General features: G+C 36.0%; 1 protein-coding gene and 1 long non-coding RNA gene across 2 annotated transcripts in view; one reads left to right on the top strand and one right to left on the bottom strand.

Moving 5' to 3' along the window:
* Positions 1–25,871, top strand: part of LOC116162913 (homeobox protein SIX3-like) — a 340,946-nt gene that overhangs the window by 235,631 nt on the left and 79,444 nt on the right. The gene's annotated exons all lie outside the window — the stretch shown is intronic.
* LOC116162918 lies at positions 15,026–21,898 on the bottom strand. The gene is made up of 3 exons (XR_004143648.1): positions 21,887–21,898; positions 16,680–16,682; positions 15,026–15,516 (listed from the first exon to the last, which is right to left on the bottom strand). It is a non-coding gene; the product is annotated as an uncharacterized LOC116162918 (long non-coding RNA).

Genomic DNA, 25,871 nt, shown 5'->3' with positions numbered 1-25,871 from the left:
CCCCCTAAGGTTGGTGGGAGATTAAAAATTCGGAATCTACGCCAAAAAATACATAAGAATCAGTCATAACCTCTTGGACACCAAATTTTTGACTAAACTTTTCTCTATTGACTGGACTAACATAAATTTGGAGTTTTAAAAGCTTTCAAACGCTTTATCTTGATGCTGGAAGAGTACATCACGTCCACATTTGATAACCGCATGTGTGTGATTCAAAGATGTTAAATTATTTTTCTGAGGCCACATGGATTTTGATCAAAACATGTCAAAATCGCTGTTTATACACCAAGATCGTTGGGAAAAAGACCAAGAGCATTCTCTCAATGACCAAAACGTGAATTTGATCTATTTCTCGCGACCACATGGAATTTGATCAAAACATGTCAAAATCGTTATTTATACACCAAGATCGTTGGAAAAAAGACCAAGAGCATTATCTCAATGACCAAAACATGAATTTGATCTATTTATGGCGACTACTATAAAATGTATTTTGTAAGATTAAAATAAATTGTCGTTAAAAGTGATTGTAATACTGAGGATCCTTCGATATTTCGTTGTATCGGTTTATTTTCAAAGATTTTTCAAAAATCTCAAATGCGTTTTTTAGTCACAGAAAGGGGCAACTTTGCCTCCATATGAAATCTGTTGATTATGTAATAAATCCGGAACGCTTTGGACATTTTGATATTTTTCAGGATGGATTACGTGTTAGTCGCGAAAGGGTATAATCAAACTTCACAAAGAAGCGACAAATGACTTTTTGTTTTACAAAAACATGGTAAAATAAAAAATGTAAAAAAACTTAAACATATGCTTCACCAAGACAGCCAAAAGGTACCTAAGCTGGAGTACTTCATTATGCCAAAATTTCATTTAAACCTCGATTTAAACAAATCAGGAATAATGACCTAGATTATCGCAGTAGTAGGTACACGTTTCCTCTGGCAGTGTATTCAGTGTAATTGAAAGTAATCCGAAATGTGTAAATCAAAGAATAAATGTGTAATGACCAAATTATAAATGGTTATAACAATCGTCTATCGCTTGTGTATAACCCGGAAAAATTTAGCATAGGAGCATTATTACGGTATATAAATTACATAGCGATCGCCTTCGGTATTTATGACTTAACTGTTTTATTTGTAAGCATTTTCAAGGTTTTTGGCTTGGATCGCCGAAACTGTTTTTCTACAACCAAGGCACCCTTCGAGTAAATCGACAAGGCCGTTGCTACATAACGGCCGAGGGAAGAGAGCAATTTCTCTTTTATGACACAATATAAACTAGTAGACACTTTCTTTTTATAAAAAGGGTTGTTCGAAGGGTCAACTTGTATAATACAATGCTACTGATAGGAAACGGTATTAAATTGTAATTTTTGTGGAAATCGTTTAACGGAATTTTCCAACTTTGTAGTTCGGAGCTTTGCCTGGTTTCATGTTTGCGTGAAGGGCGCGACGTCACGAAATCGATGTTGCGCAGTGACGTCATTAAAGTGTAAGCGTCGCCGTCGCTCACGAAGAAGTGAGAGTGGTCACGACACGAAATTCCCCCATATTTTTTCATGAATTTTCACAGATTGCAAATTTTCGTTGGCCTCGTTAATTAACTTTATTTGTTAACCTAACGTATCACGTTTCAAAACGGAAAGATTGCGTTTTATGCAAATTTTTGTCCAACTGTGCGTATAAAGTGCGTGTATCTAATTGAAAAGGAATACCTCGTACATGTAGATACAAAGTAAACTGACCTTAATATTTTTAAATTGCAATAAACGTACTTGTGTCTGTCTGGCGAAAAAATACGCACTGACCTAAATACAAGTCTGGGCCGCCCGCGATTCTTGTGCAACATCAACGAGATTATTTGCAACTTTTCTTCTTTGCACGTTGACAGTTGCCACACCTTGTGCCTTTTTTTTAGTTTGTCAACCGCCAGTAACGGAAATGATTCTGTACGTTCAAAAAGCGGAAAATAAACAAAAAACGTAGTTTGGTATTAAATTGATTATATAACGACAATTTGAAATACTTTAAAATACGCAGTAGGTTAATTTGCACGTTAGCGAAACGTACTCTGAAAATCTGCCAATACCTATATAATTATTGCCCTAAAAATAGATTTTACGTCTGCGTGTAAACTTCCGCAAACATTTTCTTATAACGAAATCTTCAGTATTCCATTCGGACAATTTAAAACGCCGGAAATTTAATAAATAAAACAATTGAATACAATGGCGGGCGGAAATGATGATCGACGTTTAACCTTCGCACGTCACTTTCACTAAAGACGTTTTGGCAAATGCAATACGTAGAGTTTGTTAATAAACTAATTAAGGGATTCCGAACGCGAACCATCCTTTTAATTGAGATACGAATAACGAACATTGCCATGTAATTTCCGCCTACGTTGTAATAAACGTAACAATTTTTATCTTGCGTGTTTTGTTTTTTTGAGTTCGGGCATGTACTTTGGTCAAAATATTTTCGTCCTTTTTCAAGTTTCCGCGTTGCGTTCTTAATAAATCTTAAAGGCGCCTTAGATTATTATTATTATTAGATTTGATAACTGTAATACCTATTTTGCACATTCTGTCTATATAGCTGACAAGTTTGTTACCATGCTACTGTTTTAGTACAATCGGTGGTGCATTATTAAGGATCCTCAGATCCTTTATAGTTTTGTATTGTCGTCCGTCCGTCCGTCCGTCCGTCCGTCCGTGTGCGCTCTAACTCTTTTTAAAAGTGGCAGATTGAGTTGAAATTTGGTGCACGGGTTCTTTGGACATTAAGGACGGACGCTATTGATTTTCAGGAAGCTGGTTCAATAGGAACAAAAGTTATAGGACTTCGAGTGAATCGGGAACAGGAAAAACTACGGGCTCAATATAATAGAAATCAACATATTTCATTCCCTAGGTCATGTATCGGGTTGGGACTTCCGCTAGATTATTCCCTATGACTCTTAGATGTGTAATACTTTAATATAACTCTTCTCTGTGGTATAAGGTCGAAAGTTTTAGAGCAAAATGTAGCAAAAATTACACTTTATACTTGAATTTAGAGTTTTAAAAGGTTTCAAACGCATTATCTTGATGCAGCAAGAGTACATCACGTGCACATTTGATAACCGCATGTGTGTGATTCAAAAATGTTAAATTATTGCCATATGGGTTTTGATCAAAATAATCAAAATCGTTATTTATGCACCAAGATCGTCGAGAAAAAGACTAGGGGCATTATCTCAATGCTCAAGACATAAATTTGATGCATTTCTGGCGACCACATGGATTTTGATCAAAACATGTCAAAATCGTTATTTATGCACCAAGATCGTTGGGAAAAAGACTAAGAGCATCATCTCAATGACCAAAACATGAATTTGATCTACTTTTGGCGACCACATGAATTTTGATCAAAACATGTCAAAATCGTTATTTATGCACCAAGAACGTTGGGAAAAAGACCAAGAGCATTATCTCAATGATCAAAACATGAATTTGATCTATTTTTGGCGACCACATGGATTTTGATCAAAACAAGATTAAGAGCATTATCTCAATGGCCAAGACATGAATTTGATGTATTTTGTAACATTAAAATAAATTATCGTTAAAAGTTATTGTAATACTGAGGATCCTTCGATATTTCGTTGTATCGGTTTATTGTATCACAAAATTTTCTTCCACCAGTCTGTCCATCTTCTATCTTTTCTTTCGTCCCAATTTTGTAAGTGAAATTCGGATATTTAGAATCGCATAGATGATGATCAATTAGGGTTATAACCGGGTTTACAAGTAGATATAATATAAACAAAAATAACGAAGAAGTAAAAGTATTTTTAAGGTAATTTCTCAACACCATAAAGTACTTTCTTCGCTTGTTTTTAAATTATAATTATAATCGACACAGATATGTTGAAGGTTTTTCAAGTGATTATATCTTAAATCATGTACGTATGTTACCTGCTCCGTTACGACATGTATGTGATAATACTTGCCGAATACACTTTATGATGTCATACAACAGCCGGTTCCGAGTGATGTTGAAATGAGGTATGTAGGTTGGTTATAATCTCACATTTTCGACATTTTGCTAAAAAGTCATTAAAAATATACCATATTCGTGCACTTTTATGCAAATTGCGGAACACGTCTTCCTTGTTTTCGCGGTAGAGTGCGTTTATTTCCTTTAGACGTTGCAAATGTTGCTATTATTTATTCAATTTTACTTTTCAAAATAGGTTAAACCTCAGGTTAAACGCTGCAGTAACTGTTTCATACTCACTATTTAGGTATGCACTTTTATTGTGACCTAGTTGCGCGTGGCATTTCTCAAATTTCAATTAAGGTATGGAAATAAAAGGAAAATTTTTCATAAGATTGAAGAGATAGTGAATTTTTATACGTCTATATGCATAGATTCTATGTCGTTTTCTAAGCGGCATTCTCAGGAAATTTATGTCAACTTTCCATGTGTTCACATATAATTTCTAATTGTCAACTCTTCCTTTGAAAACTTTTATTTCGTCGTTTAGAGATCACTTCCTGTTTTTTTTATAATTAAAAAACTGAGGCGACTTTATAAACTTAAATTACCCGTCGCTAACATGCCATCGAAATTTTTAAATTGCCACAATTTTCACAAACTCGAATACACTTTTCGCAAGTATTCGTGCTAAAAAAAGAATTATTCTTGCGAAAGGTGCGCGTTCACGAAATCTTAAAATTGCTCAATGAAACAACGATTGAGTAAATCTTACTATTTTGATACACATTTCCTTGCAGTTTCATTTGCAAATGTCGTCCAAATTTTCTGCTTATCTAAAATAAATAGTTTAGTTTGTTGCAATTTAGGAAATTAGAAATGGACAGAAGTAGGTCATTTATCGCTCGCCATGTCCAGAATTTCTCTTTTTTAGTTTTGGATCGCTCATTTATCATTTTTTTCTACCAAAGGTATCGGAAAGAGACGCATTAGAACAAATGCGACAAGGAACCGTATCGATTAGGTGTTACATAAGGCTTTACAAAACCAGCTTGCTCCACTTATATCGCGATAGAATTAGGCCATTGGGACAATTGCTCCTAATTTTAACTGATAATGTTGAGCAATTTATAAAATGTGCTCGTACGCGTGTCCCATAGAAAAACTCGTCTAGATAACACCACGAAATTCACTTTCAACCGTTTGAGAGGCGCAGGGGTGGGCGGGTCGATACGGCTAGACGCTTGCCTAGCAGTCGTCCTACCGCAAGGTTCAACGCCGCGACGCTCGAGTTCACCCACTCACACCCTACTTACCGATACATGACTGTTTCACAAACAACAGACGAGCCTGACTATTGTCAAAAGGAGAGTGGAAATATACATCACCACCTACAAATTGACAAAGATTAATGAAGAAACCTTTCAGCTATCGCCGTTTTTCATTTCTAAACGAATTTAATGGGGATTCAACATGTTTTACAATTGTTGTTTGTACAACCAAGTTATAAACCGTATTACATCGTGTACCCAATCCTTGGATTACTGCTACAAGAACAGGTATATGAGTACCACATTCCTAGATATGTTAATAGGGCGCTTTTTTTTTCAGAAATATCAAATTCCAGTGTTTTCATCCTTCAAGTGAGCGACAACACATTTTGTAACAATTTTATATCCTAAGAATTTTAACCTCCTACTCGAGCTCCTACTGGTTTCATTAATATCACTTTTTGAATGAATTTATTTATATTTATTGAAGTGACTACTTCTTACTGCTCGGTATTCACTATAATATGTTTTGGACGGGAGTAAAATCATCTCATGCACAGAATATAAGCACTCTTCTATATTCTGTGGTCGTAACGCTCGGTAACCGAAGGCGAGTTAGGCATAGCCGACCGATGCCTTGGCTCACAATTGTTTAAAGCGTATTTAAAAAAGATACAGATGATTACACATATACATATTTAAAGCCTATTTACAAAGTAAAGTAAATAAAATGAATAGATGATTGTTAATCATACTTATTAGTTTGTCGCTTTATAAGCCATATTGCCTTTCGATTATGATGACGCGAGTTCGAACCCCTCGAGCGTGCGCTTTTTCTTCTGTAGTAAACAGTGATTTTCATGTAGAAGAAGACATAGGGATTTCCTATGTCTACTTTTCAAATCATAAAAAGTTTTCTGAAGGATGCCTAATTTTATGCAACCAAAATAACTTCTTGAAACAAATAAACATCTGGCTGTCATATTACTTATTAATTTGAATATTGTTGCTTTGGCTTCACAGAAAATAAATTTCTTACTCTCCTTTAACTGTTATCGGTACTATACCAGTTGGAAATATCAACTTTTTTTTAGTTGAATACATCGCACACGAACGAAAATTAGGATACGGAAGTCAAAGCGACAATATTCAAATTAATTAACATGGCAGGCTGATCTTCATTTGTTCTAGGTAGTTATTTTGGTTGCATAAAGTTAGGCGTCCTTCAGAAGACTTTTTATCATTTAAAAGTAGACATAGGAAATTCCTATAGCAAATCCCGCGGCAAATCCCTATCTTCTTCTACATGAATATCATTGTAGAATAAGAAGATCGAATGTTGACCGATTGGACAATTTACTCAGCGCGTCTCATTAATTTTCCTTTCGTAATGTTGTATTTCATTATTTCTTTGGTACGCCGCCATAGTGCCGTTGTGTACCAATACATTACATGAGTACAGTTGAAACAAAACTTCACTTCGGTTTCATCAGCCTTCACTTAAAACTTCAACAAAGTTCTAGAATTGAGTTTTACAACAGAACTTTTATTGAACTGCAAAGACTTCAATAGAAATTTGATCATCCAATTAAAACAAAGGACGTAACAGACAAGGTGTTGCGGATCGTTCCATTCTCATCTCATTTCTGACTGATATTGGATACTCAATTATTCATACTCCTTTAAACAGAAACCTATCATATTTATGTTTTTTGACCATTTGTCTCTAGATTGTAATAGTCGCGTCAATTATGCATGTGTTTCAATTACCAATACCCAGGTGCTTCTAATGAGGCAAACGGCAAGGGTGCCGTCAATATCAAAACTTAAACTTTCAAGATGGAAGTACATAATGTATAAAAATAATTCATGGTGGAAGAGGCTAAAACATTAATTCCAATTAAACCAAGGGCCCTACATCTTTGCCTTCTTCTTTAATTTTTTAGTAACCCAGTTTCTTTTACAAATTTGTAGCGAATTTGTAAAATTCCCCACTCCAAGATGAGGGATCTTCCGATACGATATTTTTATATCGGCCTATATTCGCATACCTGAAGGCCGATACCGATAAAATATCGGCCTATCTTTTTATTTTATTTTTGGTCTTTATTTTTAAGTGGCTGACGCTGGCCAAAGCTGCTCTTGTTTTCCCAACTCTACATTTACGAATATTCACGAGGCACATCTAAAAAGCATTATGCGGGTCAGTCTGTAATTGGGCGAAAGCCTGTTGAGGGCCGAGGGCCCAGAACAAGAGAGGGATAATAAATAAATAAATAAATGTCCGAAGCCGGATTCGAACCAGGGACTCTTAGTACCGCAGTCGAGCTTCCACATCACTGCGCCAGACAGGCCGGCTAAGATTTAATGAAAAAAAAAACACTTGAACGCCATATTGTAATATTATGAAGATTTTAATTTCGTTTAAGACTCTAGAAATGGTGAAACACTGTCAAATATTTTCCATGTTTATTATTTGTTATTGCTTGACTGGGGTTCTGGAAACGGAACGTCTCATTTGGCTGGTCTTATCAAAGCCAATGTCAATTTTTAATTAGCACAGGTGCCAGTTTTTCTCACAGCGCTTGATCTTCTACAATTTTGTCGGACATTCTCTGAGTTTGTTTATTTTTGGTTTCCGCATGCACAGCTACATAAACTGAAGCGCTTTTTGGACGCTTTGTCGCGACTGCGTAATTATATTGATGTATTGGCCATAATATCGGCCGTTGGCGATCGATGCATTGGTATGGTATGGTAATTTCAACTAAATTTTGTCTCTGAAAAATTTCAATACAAAAAAAAAATTTTCTGTAATTCTTAGTTGAGCTATAAAAGTGCTTTGAATGTCACATTTGCTGCATATGTGCTTGAGTTAAAATTGTATGTTGAGACTTCGTTGAAAGGGCATACCCCAAGACATACATAAGTCCATCAGAACCAATTCTACAAGAATTCTGGATTTTGTATGTTCTGGAGAAAACTTGAGGCACGTCGACTAGTATTAACACTTTTGGGTTTTTTGCTTAAACATTTTACATACAAGGTCTCTTTAAGTAGGAGGAGGAGGAACTGAACTAAACTGAAACACTTTATGCACTGTGTCCAAGATAAGGATGTCTATCATGGGAATCTCCGAAACCATAGAAAAGAAAGCCAGAAAATTCCGATTATTTTTCAAGATATGACCTCGGATATGACAGACAAACCGAAATTTGCCGATTTTGTTTTTTTTGTTTCCTGATGTTATTTGACAAAAAAATTTAAAAAAAACACTTTCTCATTGCCACTTTTCGAGCTCTACAAGATATTGTGGAGGGATTTTTAATACGTTTCGTTTCGGAGAAATCATAATCAACTTTATTAAGTGACAGAGCAAAGCGATGCAAGCTTTATCGGGAAGTCGATGGTGTCCGTCTGTCCGTCCCTCCGTAAACACGATAACTGTCATACGCTTGGACCGATTTGGTTCAAACTTTGCACAGTTGACCTATATACCACATGTAACAAGTCTATTGAAAACTGGTCAAATCCAATGACCCCTTGGGGTTACGCCTCTCGGTCTCTGGCAAACGCTTGAACCTATTCGGTTCAAACTTTGCACAGTTAGTATATATACCACATGTAACAAGCCAATGGAAAATGGGTCAAATCCAATGACTCCGTGCTCTGCCGCTTTTTTAGATGCTCTTTAGGAGTTTATTTTTTACATGGCCTGTAATTTTTGATTTTACGAATACAACGATATACGGTACGCACAACAGTTCGAAACTGTTAGTTTCAACAGGATGGTGCACCCGCGCACAACGCTATAATCGTGTAAGAATATGTATCTATCAGAGAAATATTTCATTTTCTAGGAAATTTGTCCGATGTACATACCCATACACGGTTTTCCAAATATGACCTAATAGAAAATACGACAGGAAATAAGAAAATCTGTACCTATTTGGAAACAATTTATCGATTTCAAAATACCTTGAAGTAAACGGTCGTCTGTTTGTATTATCTTTTCCAACATAAACATAGCGTCAGATCCCTGTATACACTAGAGTAGGCACACCTGTTTGCCACTGTCCTGTATCAAAATAAAGATAAGTTATCGTAAATATTGTTATCAAGGATGTATCAAATAACTACGTTGATTAGATAATTTCTGAATTGAATGGCTGTGTTCTACGTTTCCGCATTTTATTCGCAACTTCCACAGTCCGAATTGACGGATTGGCTGTAGATTCTTATTCTCGATTTCAAGAGCCTGGAACCCTTCGGGGAGGACTGTATAGAATATGAACACTATCTTCAGATGATCTTAAAAAGTAATTTCTTTGACGCAAACTGAGAAGCTCTGATAAGCCCTGTATGATCTAAAATGCAAATATTATATACATCAGAGAAAAACACGCAAACAATTGACGCAAAAGACTGTAAATTATTAACGGAAAAAACTATGGCCACTCAAGAGAAAAAAACACAAAAACATTCTACGCGGAATTCAAACAGTAATGTGTGATGTGTGCTCTCATGGTACATTTTTGGGTATAAATGACATTTGCTTTGCTTCGTTGGAAAATGAAGGATTTGTGCATTACATTTTTTTTAATAACAAGAAGTTACATGATCCCTTAGTTTTTGTAATATTAATGATTATTGTACTTGACTGGTTTAAAAGATCGTTTCATGGGAACATTTGCAAAAGTAGTTAAGTGTTAACTACGTAGTATTTCACAAATTGGTAAATAATAAGTTGTTTAAGGTTTTGTTACGGTTCAGATACTGTGCGTTTCCAATGTCAATGCCCATGTAAATCAAACTAAATCGCCGATATTGCCAAATATTATCACTTACTTGGATAATATTTTTAATTTAACCGAATTTACGTGAAATGAAAAAATATATTTGGTGAGTTTACGTTTGGGGTTGTACATTATCGATAACCTTATGAAGTTTTTCTGTCTGTTGCGTACCATGTTTGGTAAAATACTTAGAACTTGAAAGTCATTGACTTCTACATTTACTTTCCCAATTGTCATCAAAAATACACAAAAAATTCAAGGTCCTGTGCTTATTAACTTACAATGGAAAGCATCTCCGAATTCTATTACAATAATTTAAATTCTTCCACTTACGTCTATATTTTAGACAGAATCATTAGCCATTTGATTTGCGGCTACCACAACAAGTAACCTTCACCTCAATAGTTTAAATAAATCTGTGACGTTTACATAATTAGCTATTACAACTTTCCTATGAATCGAAATGGCAAGTAAAAATGTTCCGGGGTGCATAAATGTAGGACACAAACGACCTTGAAAGACAATATGACCCGCAATTACGCTACAGTTTTAATAACTTCCGCGTGCTTACAGTTGTCGTCTGATCCATTATCTTTATAGTACGCATTTATCTCTATGATGTGACGTTAAAATAGCACGAATAGAAACGTTTCGTGTTGGTTAAATTAAAAAAAGTAACAAGGCACTGCCACCTGTTGTAACGAGATGAGTACTGTCCGCATTTATTATATAGATCTATTTTTTACATGAAGACGGACTAAAATCCATTTTGCCTAGTGAGCGCATAATTTTTTTAAATATTCGCACGCAAAATTGCAAACCTACTTCTGAGAGTAAAAAACAAGTCCTTTTAAAGGAAGTCGATTTTATATACCGACAATTACATAAGAAAACTTGTAGATTATTTGGGTTAAGGCCATCTTCTACATATAAAAAAGTAAATATTAACTCCGACAATTATATAATGCGTCAATACCTGTGTAGGTACATTTCGTCTTTATCTCCGGCATATCAAAAAGCTTTTCACTCGCTAAAGGTAATTTAGTATTTCCTCAATTCATTTAATACTCGCCTTGACCCCAAAACAGGAGGAAAGTGGGGAAAACGTATCTATGTAATGTATTTATAAAGCAATTATTTTTTGTATTGGCATGCCGTCCTGTGATAGCTACAAATCTCTCGTTACACGTATCACCGAGCTTTGGGAACGCAAAAAAAAAGTTGGGGCAACTCTTGGCACTTGTCTTCCGTTTGACGTTTCTGTTTTATTGCTTTTACCTAAATTATGAAATTAAGTTACAAATATAACTAAGAATGTCCTTGGAATGATTTACAAAAGTCCAAAGCAAATGGCACAGTTACCTATACTTAATTAATGGTTGTGTAGGTGAGAAAATTAAAAATTGCATTTGTTTATTATTGTTATAGTTCATGTTCGTAATTTAATTCTTTCCTATTTTAATTTAAAAAAAAACTTGTTTGTCCCATAAGAAATCTGCGAACCATTTCCCAAGATACCACTGTTTCCTAGTTTTTTAAGCTCGAAAAACGGACACCCTGTATGTAATCCGAATGTTCGATGTATGTTTAGGCATCAGATCGACATACAAATTGATTTAATCCTCATTTTTTCACAGTTATTATACTAAAAGTGCTGTAAGAGATCTTTTAATCGTTTTTTCTTATATAGTGCCTTGTAACAAGGTAATTGAGTAGGTACGTGAAATAATGCAAAGGACATGACATCTTATTCAATTAGATTTTCACAAAAGGGATCATGCAATCTTCAGCAATGACCGCATGACCAGTGTCGCTTTTTATCCGGCAACTAATTAGCTTAGTTCATTCCGATTTTGACGAAAGATGACCGTTTACCTTCAAAGCACGAATTTCTGCTGTACTTGAGTAAACATAAAAAAATTCTTATTTGAGTAGATGACATTCTTGTTAATTCAAAGTGGCTAAGACGTGGTTTCTTATGACATCAAAAGTTTTTGTTTTGTTACTAATTCATTGAGTAACGCTTTTTACTTATTTCGTTATTAACTTAAAATGTTGTCTTACTTTCTCACCACTTTCTTATTTAGGTTAATCTACCCACGAGCACTGACGAAACAGCTTAAATTGACATTTACCTACTTGTAAATGTTTCCCTTTTTTCTGTAATTCTGACGTTATGATAAATAATTCAAAAGAAAGGGTTAATTAGTTCATACACAATGCGTTAAAATGTACGATTATGCAATTGTGAGTGCGAGTAACATGTAATTGATTCAATCTGTTAGTCGGTCTATGAATCTCATTTGGGTCAAGGGAACTTTCCCTTCCGGATGTGTGTTTCTTGCCTTCTGAAATAAGGCGATTTTGGTAGGAAATCTAGATTTATAGTAAATGCAATCCGAGTTGCCGAGCGTTTCCGCTGCCATCCATTTCGACAAGTCTCCTCATTGTTTTGTTTTGTTACAGTGGACAATAGCGAAATGGGTTACGGACCTTTGCGAATATCCGAATCTCCACCACCCGCAAAACACCACAGATCTGAAAACTCCAGGGCGCTTTTACACGGAATTCTTTCAGGACAGCATCCCGGTTTGCACCACGCACACGCTCTAATTACTGCTCATCGTACATCTGCATATACAACGACGACAACTGGTAAGTAACACCTAAATATCGTCGAAAAAAGAATCTTTTTGTGTCACTTTCTAATTTGTTCCATAGTGTTTGTATCAAGCAGGGGGTGCCAGATGCGATTCTACTTTCATCAAAACAGCATAAACTTAAATAATATTTGTCATGCAATTCTATACGGATTTTCAGAAAGTATTACGCATACAGTTGTGCCAATTGTGCAAAGAAGGGTTATTTACAGCAAATACAATGGACTCTCGCAGCTGCTTACATCATATTACTAAGAAGGGTTGCATATTTTCTTCCGTATGGGTTTCTATATCTCTCTTTTACCCCAAAATTTTTGAAGTAGCCGCACAAAACACCCGCATTAGGGTTACGTGTCATTCAGCATTATTGATGACTATTTCGCAAATATTACAACCGATGCTATCGTTATTAGATTGCAGTGTTTCTTTTGAAGCTGAGGATAATCATTGTAATTATCACCGTGCGGTGATAATGATAAGAAAAATTACATGTTTATTCTTTTTTTTCAAGGTTGCTGTGAATGACTGATATCTGGGAGGAGATTATGACTTTATCTCGGTTATTGAAATTAATTTCTAAACATATACTTTTTATTCTGTATTTGTGGAAGATTTTGACCTTCTTTTTAAAAAAGTCGCTAGGTTTTATAAAGTAAAGTCTACGTTGATAAATATGTTTGCGACATAGAAATTGGCTAAAACATCAAATAATGGTTACAATAAACGCTAGCAACGGTATGTATTATTCGCTTATATTGGAGAACAGCAGTGAGTAACCCATTACTCACGGGGCGTTGTTTGAAAAAACTCACTGCTGACAGCCAATAAGAAATTAGTAGATCTGGGAATTGGAATCCATAAATTTAGTGCGATGGGCAAACAATTGAAGCTACGTAATCCGGAAACTTACACTGGTCATTACTTCCGAAGATTTGGCCATCTACAGCAGTTACAGAATCGTTAGCAACAAGATTCAAACTGCACAAGGCGGCATACACGAGAGCTACTTCTTTTGACATCCAAAGTAGTACTAACATGCCCGCAGTTAATCTAAGCCACTGCTTTAATTTTACATAAAGAAAGCATCCTCTCGTAGAAGTGCACCTAACGTTTTCGATATATTCGAATCCACTTTTGATTTCCACAACCTTAAAACAAACTAAATTCATTCATTATATTCTTGATTTTTCCCTGAGTAATCCGTCAAAGCATTCGACGGTTCAATTTTCTACCTCTTACAATGTGGGGTTAGGTTAGATAATACGTATACCACATGAAGTAAATTCTCATTTTCTAAGGAACGGTAAGAAAGTTGCAATTTTAAACGTATACCTACATGTTAAATAAGATATCACTAAAATAAATCTAACCTTTATATTTTTTTCCATAAATTATTTGTGTCTAGTGTTTTTGACCACTAGCACCAACCTACTACAAAGTTCTGTCTTGCCTTGATGAGATCTGTGGTTAAATAAATAAAAAAGTCTTGCACTAATTGAATGGTAAACAGTTGCAATAATTAATGATAAAAAGTAATGTAATTTAACATGATAAAGGGAACATGACAGTTTTCAATATCTGCTATTTATTTACTTTCACTCTCATAGTAACACATTAACATTCGAAATCATTAACGGCCGGTTATTTGATCTTTCCATCAACACTTCCCCTAAAAATAAAATCTTTAGAGAATACATCTCGAAAGGTTCATTGATCACAGCAATCAGATTTTGCAAATCTTTTCCATCCCTGATGCTATCTACCAGACAATCATCCATTTATCACCAAAATCCATTTTCTGATTTTTGGCTTGAAATCATTTAATGGTAGACGGTTCAGCTTCATCAGCCATCATGGCGGAGCCTTTTGAAGTTCCACTGGCCGCATAGCTCTTCCACTTTCTCGGAATCTTCAATTCGGATCTGTCCCGAAGTTTCCAGTACTGTTTTCCTTCATTTTCCACGAATGATTCTTAGCGTCTTGAATTTTGTATACTACCGTTTCTGGTGCTGATGTAGGATTCTAAGCGCCTTCTGAGTTAGTGACGCCACACCCATACTTGCTTTTGCTTGATTCCTCCAGTATCCATACTCGATAACCACAGTAACCAACCAAATAACATTCAGTACGGAATACTTTAAGATGGCTGATCGCAGGCTTCTTCTTGTACAAAAGTTCGTATGGCGAAATCCCTGGTTCCGGAGACACGCCTGTTCGGTTAGTCACAGCTCAGCCCAAAATTTCTGTGCCCAACGTCCGATTCTATCGCTAGGCACCGCCATTTTGTTGTGGCGTTTTCCGAAGCTCAAACGGTGCATTTTTCCATTAATGCATGCATCATACATGTCTGATTTTAAGTCGCCATTGACGTCGATCTCGTTTGTCTCCAGGAAGGTGAGAACATGACGTGTGTTCTGATGAGCTAAGCTAATCACACATGTTCAGGATAAGGCTTGTCTCACAGTGGAAGCGTTTACGCGCGAACTGGGATTCGTACGAATACGTACGTTTATGGACGAACTATTCAAACGTACGATTTCAAATGGACCTTCGCACATTAGCGATTGATAAATCGTCCGTATACGTGCGTTTAATTGCGACTTGCGAACCGATCCCATTTTGTTCGGATTTTTATGCGAATTCGCAGGTTGTAGACAATTGTGCTTGTGAACAGTTGCTCAGCTCATGATGGATACGCAGCTAATGTGCGAATGCGATTTGTGCGTATACGGACGTACAATTTCTGACGTTAACATGCGTATTTCAGTTCGCGCGTAAACGCTTCCACTGTGAGACAAGCCTAAACAGCCCATTTGATCTCGTGGATTGAGGAAACAAAACCTTCTCCTCGTAAATGTAGCAATTCTTATCATTCAGAATCAAATAGTACCCTTTATCTAGAGCAGAAATCATCGAGAACAAATGTTTACCCACTTGGAACAAACCACACATTCTCAAGAATTCAGAATCAACACCCTTTTTTACCTTACCATTGACAGTCATTTCAGTATTGACAATGCCCTTGCCAAGCGCCTTGAGTGATTGGTCATTTCCCACTTGAACTCGTACTCTTCTCGGAAAAACCCCTCAAAAGTGGAAAATCAATTACGGTTCGTGGTCATGTTCTGCGTTGCACCTCGGAATCTGCAATCCAATCATTGGAAGCTAACAAACTCAGGTCCTTCTCAGACGAACTTCTTGGAATTCTTACAGTCCCGCTTATAATGACCTAACTCGCCACATTTGAAACATTTTGGGATAAACTTCTTGGGTTTGTTGGGCTTATTTTGTCAAAATAGGCAGCATCCTTATTAGAACTATTTAAGGAGCTTCTATAAATCAGCCGCTGCTCAACCACACATAACCTCTTTCTAAGATTTTCCTTAGGTATGGTCTTCAAAGCATTAATAATCGGCCCTGTGATGTATCACTAACGTTAAACTTAACGTGTAGGTTATCTGTCAAAAACGTCATTTTGCCTAGGCAAAATAACGTTTTTTCTGATACATCACTGGGCTGAATATCATGGTATTCGGCGGCATCGTGTTCAAAACACGATTCAGGAACAGTGAATTTACCATGTCCTCCGTCTCGTCTTGAATTTCTGTCCATAGCTTCTCATGTTTTGCAATAAAATCCATTCCCTTTCTCTTATACTAAAAAACTGATTGAAAATTCGATCTTGTTCATCTTTACTCATAAACTGAAGGCAATTTGTCCCACATTTCCTTCTAGCGGTATCGTAGACATCCTTTTCAATTGTCTTATCTGATTTGACAAACACAAAAAAATAATATTCTGATCTATAAATTCAAGTGTCTTGAAGGCTTTCTTCTCCTTATCAAACGATCCGCTGACCTTGGGCGGTGCATCTGTAGTCAGTTCAGTAGATTGCGTTGGCCACACAGCCATTAAATTCAACCCAATTGGGCCCCTTCAATTTATCTGTTAAAACTCGCGAACCTTCTATGATAACCCAAGTTCGTAACGAAGTTCCAAAAAAAATAAATTCGCGCAATACTGGGTCCATAACCTGATGGGACCTGTGGTTAAATAAATAAAGAAGTCTTGCACGAACATAATGGCAAACAGTTGTAATTAATGATACAAAAAATGTACTTAAAATTAACATAAAACATCTGTAGTATTCATTTATTAATAGAATGAGTTAAAGCGTGGACGGACAGATGACAAAATCACCTGTGATAAAAAAAAGTTAGGCACAACTAATCCATTCTATGTCTCATCAATGATGGTTTGATTTCCAATCCTACATTCATACCACAAATACGAGGTATGAATATCAATAATTAAGATTGGGATTAGGTAGATTTTCTTATTATTTTGGGATGAATTTGGTCGCAGACCCGAAAAAATTACAAAAGACCAAAAAGTGTCTAAACAAATCAGAAATCAATTTCTTATTTTACAATTTACCAGCGACACACCGGAAAAAAATTCAAGGGTAGAAAATCGAACGATCATGTTCAACAAAAACAACACTCTGTAGGTAATTCTCATTCTCATTGACATTCAGCGTAACTTGCGTTACAAATTTGGGTTAAATATCTCCAAAACTGCAGGAGATGACCTAGGTCGTTTTTACAACATTTTAATTTTCACATTTGTTGATCTTTAGATTTGTGACAGGTGCATTCAAATTACACCCTGAACGGATCGGAAAACAAAATTTTGCAATTTTGCTATTTTTAGTTTTGTTTACTCGCAATTACAAAGTTCTTTGTACAAAGAACACAGTGTAATAGGTTACTTACAATTCGTGAGAAACAAATAGTATTTATTTCTCCTACGTTCCATTGCACAGGTTAAATATAAATTTGTACAAATGAAATGTGCATCCAAAATTACATTAGACGATCATGATCGTGCCATTGTTTCTGTTACCAAATATTTTCTCCCCTTCCATAACGTTGCTCAATGAAGATTTAAATTACATTCACTTTGCCGAATTGAAATACGTACACATTTAACGAACAATGTTGCTGTAATCCTTTTTTCCGACGGATATCCTATTTCAAAGGTTTATATTTTAATTTTTGTAAATAAGTGGTCAATCTTGATACTGTACTGACCGTATAGAAAAGCTTGACCAACAAGTAACGTCCTAGTATTTTCCCACACGAGGATTATGTTAAACGATTTAACTATCTAGCTGATTTAATAGGTGAGTGAGGGTTCTAGTTCAAAATGTTCTTTTTTAAATTCGGGACCGGACATAATGGTCAGTACGGTATACTGACCAGTTGACATAGAAGAAGTTCCGACAGGTTTAGCCCTTCCTTTTTGTCGTATACGTATATAAGTGGTCACTAATTCCTGTAGTAAACTCGTTTTCTGGCATTTTACCGGTAGATACCAATTATTTGTATCAGCCAAGAAAAAGGAAGTAAAAGCAACGGTCCTCCGCACCCTTTCGGCTTTCGCAATTGTTAAAAGGTGTTCATTACATTATTTTGATTCGAGTGGTTCATCTCATTGTACAATTAGGCTGTTTTATAAGTAATCTAGCCCCATCTAAGACGAGATCCTTTGTAGTACCATTTGTAATGATAATGCGTATGGTCAAAGTAAGTGGCTTCTTCTACCTGAAGGATAGTGATCGCTAGTTTAATACGTTAAACCAGCTACAAGCCGACTTTTCACACATGTACCCTCAAATGCATTGTGCTCTGTATGGTTTCTTGGATCCGTCTAATGCGTCTGTTTTTATCATTAATATCCGAGGATTAATATAAATTTAGGTGTCGGTCGTCCAGTTCCCGGGAGCAGCCCCATTAGTCACGCATGCATTGCACCCTTCAACCGGCAGTAAATAAACAACACACCCCTGGCATGTGCAACTCGTTCTTTTGTGCTCGCGAACCTGTTTCCGAGTCGCTTTAATTCCGCGAGCCGATGTCCGGTTCATCCCTTAATGTCCGGCGTGACCTGCTGACCTCACTGCCCATTAATCATATCTATTATACAGGACGGGGTCATAAAAGGGTCAATCTACAGTAGACCCATAGACTATCGACCCCTTTATCCACCTTTAATTTTTACGTTTTTGATTTGGGTCGCTGTAGGATTCCCGATTATGTCGTTACCTACGATGACCGTTGGATAGTTTGATGGCCGGCATTATTGCGATTTGCAGGATGTGAAAGGATAGTACGTGAGAACTTGGGGTTTTTGGTGGTCACTTTTTTAAGTCGATTTGCATTTTTATTTGCAACGCAACTGAAAGTTTTGATTTATTTGCCTACATCATTTTAGGGCTTACTAACGAATTTAATTTTTTTTAGGCTCACTGCCACCGAGTCCGGCGGATTCAGGTGTCTCCGATGTCGATAGTTCTTCCAGTGGTCACGCGTCTACAGATGAGCTTAAATCGCGCTTACAACCACCAGGTCTCGGACCGCATTCACCATTAGGATTTCCACCAAACCAGCAGTTCCTCGCCCCTTACCATTACCACCCACCTGGGCATGGACACCCCCATAGGGGGCACATGTCACATCAGCCACCGTACCCGCATCGACCTCAATGTAAGTAGAAGCTTTTTAGAAAAAATATTTTAAGACGTGATTCAGATTTAGACTATACACACTACAATAGCGACTGACATTTCTTTTTTCACTACTAGCCTATGATCACATGATTATAAACCTTTTTTTTCAATTGTAATTGTAAAATTAATCAAGAACAAATTCTGACAAACCATTCACTTTCTCAACAATGCAGTAGATATATAATCTTAGAGGACCAAGTATAGTGAAACAAATAATATAAATACCATGGTAGAGAAGTTTCGCAAGTGCTTCGGAATGTAATCATGGTGCTCAGGTAATGATACTAGACTTTTCTACCTTGGTATAAATATAATAATAATAATAAGTGACATTTATTAGATTACTGGAAGTACAGAAGGAAATAAACATAAAATAAACATTCAAATAGATAATAAACTAAATAATTAAAAGTAAATGAAAAATGAAATTAATGTTCCGTGATCTAACGGGGCGAAGTTCAGTTCTGTGGTGAGACACCCTAGAACTGCTCTACCACTTAACTCCATCCTAAACTAAGAAAATAAAACAATTAGTGGAATGAACTTAAAAATATGTATATTGAAAGGGAGAGAGAGATAAATAAATCAGTCGTGGTTCTAAATAAAGAAGAAAAGGAAAAGGAAAAGGGGAAGAAAAATAATCATTTGTTTTGCTCGCGTAGAAGTAAATGAAAATAATTTCGTTTAAATGCGCCTTTTTCTTTTCTTTTTATATACTGTTACACGTACAGGCATCTCGCGTTGAACCGAAATAAAATACCGACAAATATATTTGATAAAAATACGGATTCTATTTGTACTAAAATTATGTTCACAAATAAAATTCTTAAAAATGTGCTTGTTGCTTTGGCCAACTTCGATCTTCGGCCGTTCTGTAGGGAGTGTATTTTGCCACTACACGTCAAAATTGTAGAATTTTCCACATTCTGACATGCAAGAGATATTTGATTCGAATAGTAATAGTAATTGGCGTAATTTCGACGTGGGGTATATTAAACTTCCAGCCATATATTTAATAAAGCGGTTTCCACTGGTAGTTTTATCGCTATTATTTACGTATTATTTTTAATTGATTTAGATAAGTTGCAAATTGCAATTTCAATATCAATTTTTTTTCTATCGTACGTTCTCCCATCGTTTTTTAAACCATGGCAACCCGCCTTCATTATATCTGAAAAAATTTGGTGTTTATTTGACCTGCCCTAAATTTTACGTATTGAGAAATGCCAAGAACATTTTTCTTAATCTAATTTTAGTTTCCACATTCCACGCCGACATTGCACTTATCACCTTGTAGGACAGTAACTTCGGGAAGAACAAAGCAATTTTGTGTTATTGGCGTCCGTTGTTGAAGAAAGTGAGTCGGGTTACGTAAACCTGACCTTTCCCAATGTCAGAATTCGGTCGGTTTCTAGTCAAAATAGTTGCCACTTTCGTTTTCTAACTCGACGTCCTGTTTTTGAAGGTTTGCCAATTTCTATTTTTATTAATGTACCCCCCAACTTTTAGGTGTATGGGTTCGGTACATTATCGGTACACCTGTGCGATTGATATAACTTCTCTTATCGGTACATACTTTTGGATCATGGTCATGCTCAAAGCAAAAATCTAGGAACAACTTCTTAAAGGACTCCCTAAGATTTTTAGATAACAATCTACAATAGTTGCTGATGTGTAGAAATTGTTTTGTGTGGTATACATAACATTACAGATGTAATGCGTGTTTACAAACTATGGAGCATACAAACAACGGGTTAAATTCAAATATGCCCTGCCCACTTATTAGTGGCTTTTTGCGCGCAGTTATCGCGGGCGATATTTTAGTTTTAAGTCTAAATCGGGGCCACGTGACGTAATTGTATTTGTGACGAGGCCCACAAAGTTGGGCTAGGTTAGCAACACATAAATTGCGCAAATTCACTGTTTATTAATTCACAACATTCGTCTTGTCTTCACGGTTGAAACACATGATGTTCGATTAGGACCTGCATAAAGATGAGTAAATCCATTAGAATTGTTTTAGCATATAATCGTCTGGATCGGTTAAAAATACTGCGCAATAAAAACGTCCGTTTAGAAAAATGGTATCAATGGCCGAATGACCATTTGGCACGAAGAAGCGATTACTGTCATTTTTCCACATTCTTTCGAAAACTGCTCGATAATGTCTGTCCGAAATGATGAAATTTTAATGCGAATTCAATACGGCGATGTCCTTTAGAGGTCAATTAATAATGTTTAGGCAGACAACCATGACCTATGACCTATCCGTTGAGGTGAATGTTATCTACGTATATAGTTAAACCACGTTACTGATTCCCTTTAATTAAATTATTATCAAAAGTTACTTTATCTTGGTTAACATATACATATTTCTTTTGAAATTTATACGAAATTTGGTTGTATGGCAATTATTTATCCCTTCTGACTAAGAAGAATTGACTTGCTTTTCATGCTGCTGCATACAGTTTTGCTTAGCGATCCATTGTATCACATCACGAAATATAGAATATAGAATATAGAATATAGAAAATGCATAATTTCCCTTTAATTTGACTGGGAGCATTGCAACGCCATTATACATTTATCGACTTGATACATTTATAGCAACGGTACTTATAAGAGGAACGAAAATATAGTTTTGTTAGTTTGATACGAGTAGCTACCTACCAAAAATAGCTAAAATTACTGTGGCAAAAATTTTCATTTAATCCGCCCATTTTATTAACAACTTCGTGTGAAAAGTTTCTCCGTTATTGTCGAGGGAAATCAGCGAAATCCAGATTTTTTTCGATTACTTCATGAATTTTTCTTATTCTATACATAATATTCGCCATTTCAGAGCTTTCAATTTACCTTGCGTACCTAATCGACTTTCAAAATAAGGACAGGTTCAAGGCGATACACATTTGGTGTAATTGCTCTAATAAATAAACCACACTATTAAACAATTACCTACACCCAAAAACTTCCATTCTGTTCAGTCGTTAGCAAATTAGAATTGCACAAAAAATTATCCTACTTGTTTTTGTAATTTTATTCGGCGATTATCACCTCGGACCTTGTTTTTTCTTAATATTGTAAACATGGGTGTTAAATATAACATGAAAAAACAGCTCAAGTTGAGATAGGTCGGATCTACTTATTACCATGCTAGATAATTTTTGCGATAAGAAATAATTATTTTGACGTACTTGCAAGATAAGTAGACCCAATAAATTTCGTTAGAGTATATTTACGCAGTTTATGGTATTTTTGCAGGTTGGTGCCGTTTCTTTGTTTCATTGTTTAGGAAATTTGTTTGTATGCAATCTTAGCCAGCCAAACAAACACGTCTAAACGATTGGGTGGTTCTATATACTAGCTAGACTAAACCGGACTGAGACGTGTAAATAAAGAACTGACCTATCCTAGACATTCCATGATGCCGCTCTAACTTCTAGGCCACTAGTTTAATGTTTCAATGCAACCAAGACTGGGCGATTCTAATGAACGATTGCCTTGAATTTTGTCCAGTAACAATTAGTTACAACAGAAGCAAAAGAGGAAGAGTAGGTATACGTTTTAAATTCCGATTGTAATCTTTCACCAATGAAAAAAATGACTATTGGGTGCGCATACCTATACCTACCTACATAGGTATATGTTTGTCTAACTAAAGTGCAAGTCAAGATGCAGAAGCTGGTCCGCAGCCCCCCGGTCACTAGTTCATCGACTCTCGCGACTTTCCGCGAGCTGAAGGTCACCACGCCACTCTCGATTTCCTCCAGTCTGGCTCCTTCCGCTCTTCGTCGTTATTACGTCTCTAAATGAATTTGTCGCTCGACCAGAACAGACTTATTTTTAAAATCTATTAAAATCATTAATAATTTACTAGTGGTCAGTCATATAAAAATGTGACCTCCAGACGCTGGTTTTCATGCACCTATTTAATTCATTAGCAATTAAAAGCTTGACAAATGTTTCCTTTTGGTCTCTGGAGTCTGGACGAATTAAGTTATCAATTTGCCTGACGACATGGGTATTTTGCAACGTTGTCATGCCGATCATATCTTGATATATATAAATATTTCTGAGTAAAACTGGTGATACTGAGCGCCATAGATGTAACAATGTGTCACGTAATTCATATTTTAAATCTTCAAAGAACCTGGTAGGTACCTAAGTATTGAGTCCACATAAATACTTGTTGTCCTTGTTTAGGAATATTAAGAACATTTTTTTAGTGGGGGGGGATTTTGAAGATACCTAAGTAGACCGACCGACAGAAAGCACTATTTGATAAAAAGTGTTTCTTCTCAAACGCTTCCACTTCTTAAAAATAGACGCATTCATATCCTTACAATTCTAATAAATGAATTTAGGGAATAGTTATTTACATTATTAGTGCGGGAACAGTTATTTTGAAGATGAGCTTAACGACGCATCTCGCGCGAATCAAGCAAATACTGTTCACGCACGTAACATGTATTCTATTTTTTGCACGGATTAGTTAAATCGAATTTATATAAATTCAAATCCTTTTCGCGAGATTTTTGCGACATTATAATTCTATTGAAAAAATCAAGTCCTCTATGCCGATAAAGTAGAAATTTAAAATGTCAATTTATTGTTAAAAACTTCTGGTTTAAGCTTATTTTTGCCCGTGTACTACAGGGAATGATGTAAAGTGTATTTATATTTTCTTTTTTACTCTTCCATCATGCTACTTATTAGTTTATGATCCGCACTAAATAGATAATTTCGTTGAATTTTTAGGCACTAGTGCGCGAAAGTAGATAGTCAATTGTAAAATTGACGTTCCCGACGTTCGTGTTTGATTGGGAAAACGCGATTTGAACGAAGGAGTGCAAAAAAATATTTGTTCTACGAAAGTGATGAAAGTCTTGTTTTCTGAGAAAAAAGTAGCCTTTGAAAGTAGGGTTTTGTCGCTCTAGTGTGGAAAAATTTTTCCACACTTATTTTCCACACTCTTAAGTAAAAACAAAGATACCTTTTTTTTATTTTAATGCCACAATTTACAATTACAGCTACTTCTGGCTAGTAATATTTAAATTAATGGTAAATGATGAACAGTTACTTATATTAACACCTGGAAGTAACGAATTTGACACAGAGCATTTAGAAGTTATTAATGTAGATGTGGACGCTGTCGAAGATGTGCAAGGATCATCTGGTTGACATGTCGAAGGTGTGCAAGGATCATTTGATTGACAAGCATTACCAATTATTTTGTTACATACTTCTAATTTGCCTTGAAGAGAACCATCTACGTATCCTTCCGCTACCGTCGACGACCGCCAGCCGCCCATGACGTTTAAGACTCAAAAGGTCTGCTCCAGCATTAGCAAGTAGCGTTGCGGAGGTACGCCGAAAACAATGACCCGTAAAACTAGAAGCATTTGGCAATTTCAGGTAACTCGCAATTTTCTTAGGAATTGCTCCAAATGTATTAATACCCACAGGTTGTACGGTACATTTTCCCATTTTATAATTTAAAAAAAGTCGCGAAGTTTGAGCATTTTGAGGACGAAGCGCTTTATATTTCTGGTACAAGTGTATCCAATTCTCTTTTCCCTCCGTAACAGAAAAAGTTCTTGGAACATGCGTTTTGGAGTCTGGAATCGTTACGAGTAAAAACGTATCTTCGCCTTGGATATCGTTCACCGTCATTTTCGTCAACTCCTCTCGACGACAAGCCCCAGCAACTCCTAATATTAGAGCAACCTACAAATAAATTTCATTATTTGTGTGACATATAACAAATGTATAGACATGAAAAAATAGTAGGTAAGTATAGGTGCTTACTTTCATCATTAAAAATGTTTCATCGGGTGCTTCCTCTAAAAACGTACTGATTTGTTGCCTCGTAAAAGTCAGCGATTTTTTCGGCTTGTGACCAACAGATTTACGTTTCAAAAACGATTGTAACTTGGCATACTTGGAAATGTCGACGTTGTCTTGCAAAATCAACATACTTTTCAACATGGAATACATTGACCACAGTGTCGATGATTTCAATTTTCCAGATTTTTCGACAAAATAGGCAAGCAACACGGTTTCTGTATACCGCTTGACTTGTTTCATTTTACACCAATTAAAAAACCTCTCTCGTTCTTTTTCGTACCGATTTCTCGATTTTTCAGGCAAAAGCTCAGGCATAATTGATTCCGCCATTGCAGCAACCTCAGGCGGAGTGCACATAAATTCATCGCCGCTCTCACTTTCTTCATGAACACTCATTTTCAGCTTTTAAATTCTTGTTTTACTGAAGAAATTGCTTCGTACAAAACTACATGCAAAATTACTAACCGGCTTTTTTATAAACAACTCGTTGGTAACTAAGACAACGTAGCGGCGTCACGAAGACTTGATTTTATATTTTTACAGATAAACACGAGAATCGTACTACGACTTGATTTATACAGAAATTGTTGTTTTAACATTTTGATATAAAATTTTTCTCTAAATCTTTAAATTCGAGAACTTTCGTAGAAAAAATAGTATGTAATACACTTGCGGAAAGGATTATTGAAAAACTTGTATGATTGGAGCACTCACTAACGCTCGTGCTCCAACTTTCA

Source organism: Photinus pyralis, unplaced genomic scaffold, assembly GCF_008802855.1.
Source record: "Photinus pyralis isolate 1611_PpyrPB1 unplaced genomic scaffold, Ppyr1.3 Ppyr1.4_LG2, whole genome shotgun sequence".
Taxonomy (NCBI): domain Eukaryota; kingdom Metazoa; phylum Arthropoda; class Insecta; order Coleoptera; family Lampyridae; genus Photinus; species Photinus pyralis.
This window is presented reverse-complemented; position numbering and strand designations above follow the sequence as displayed.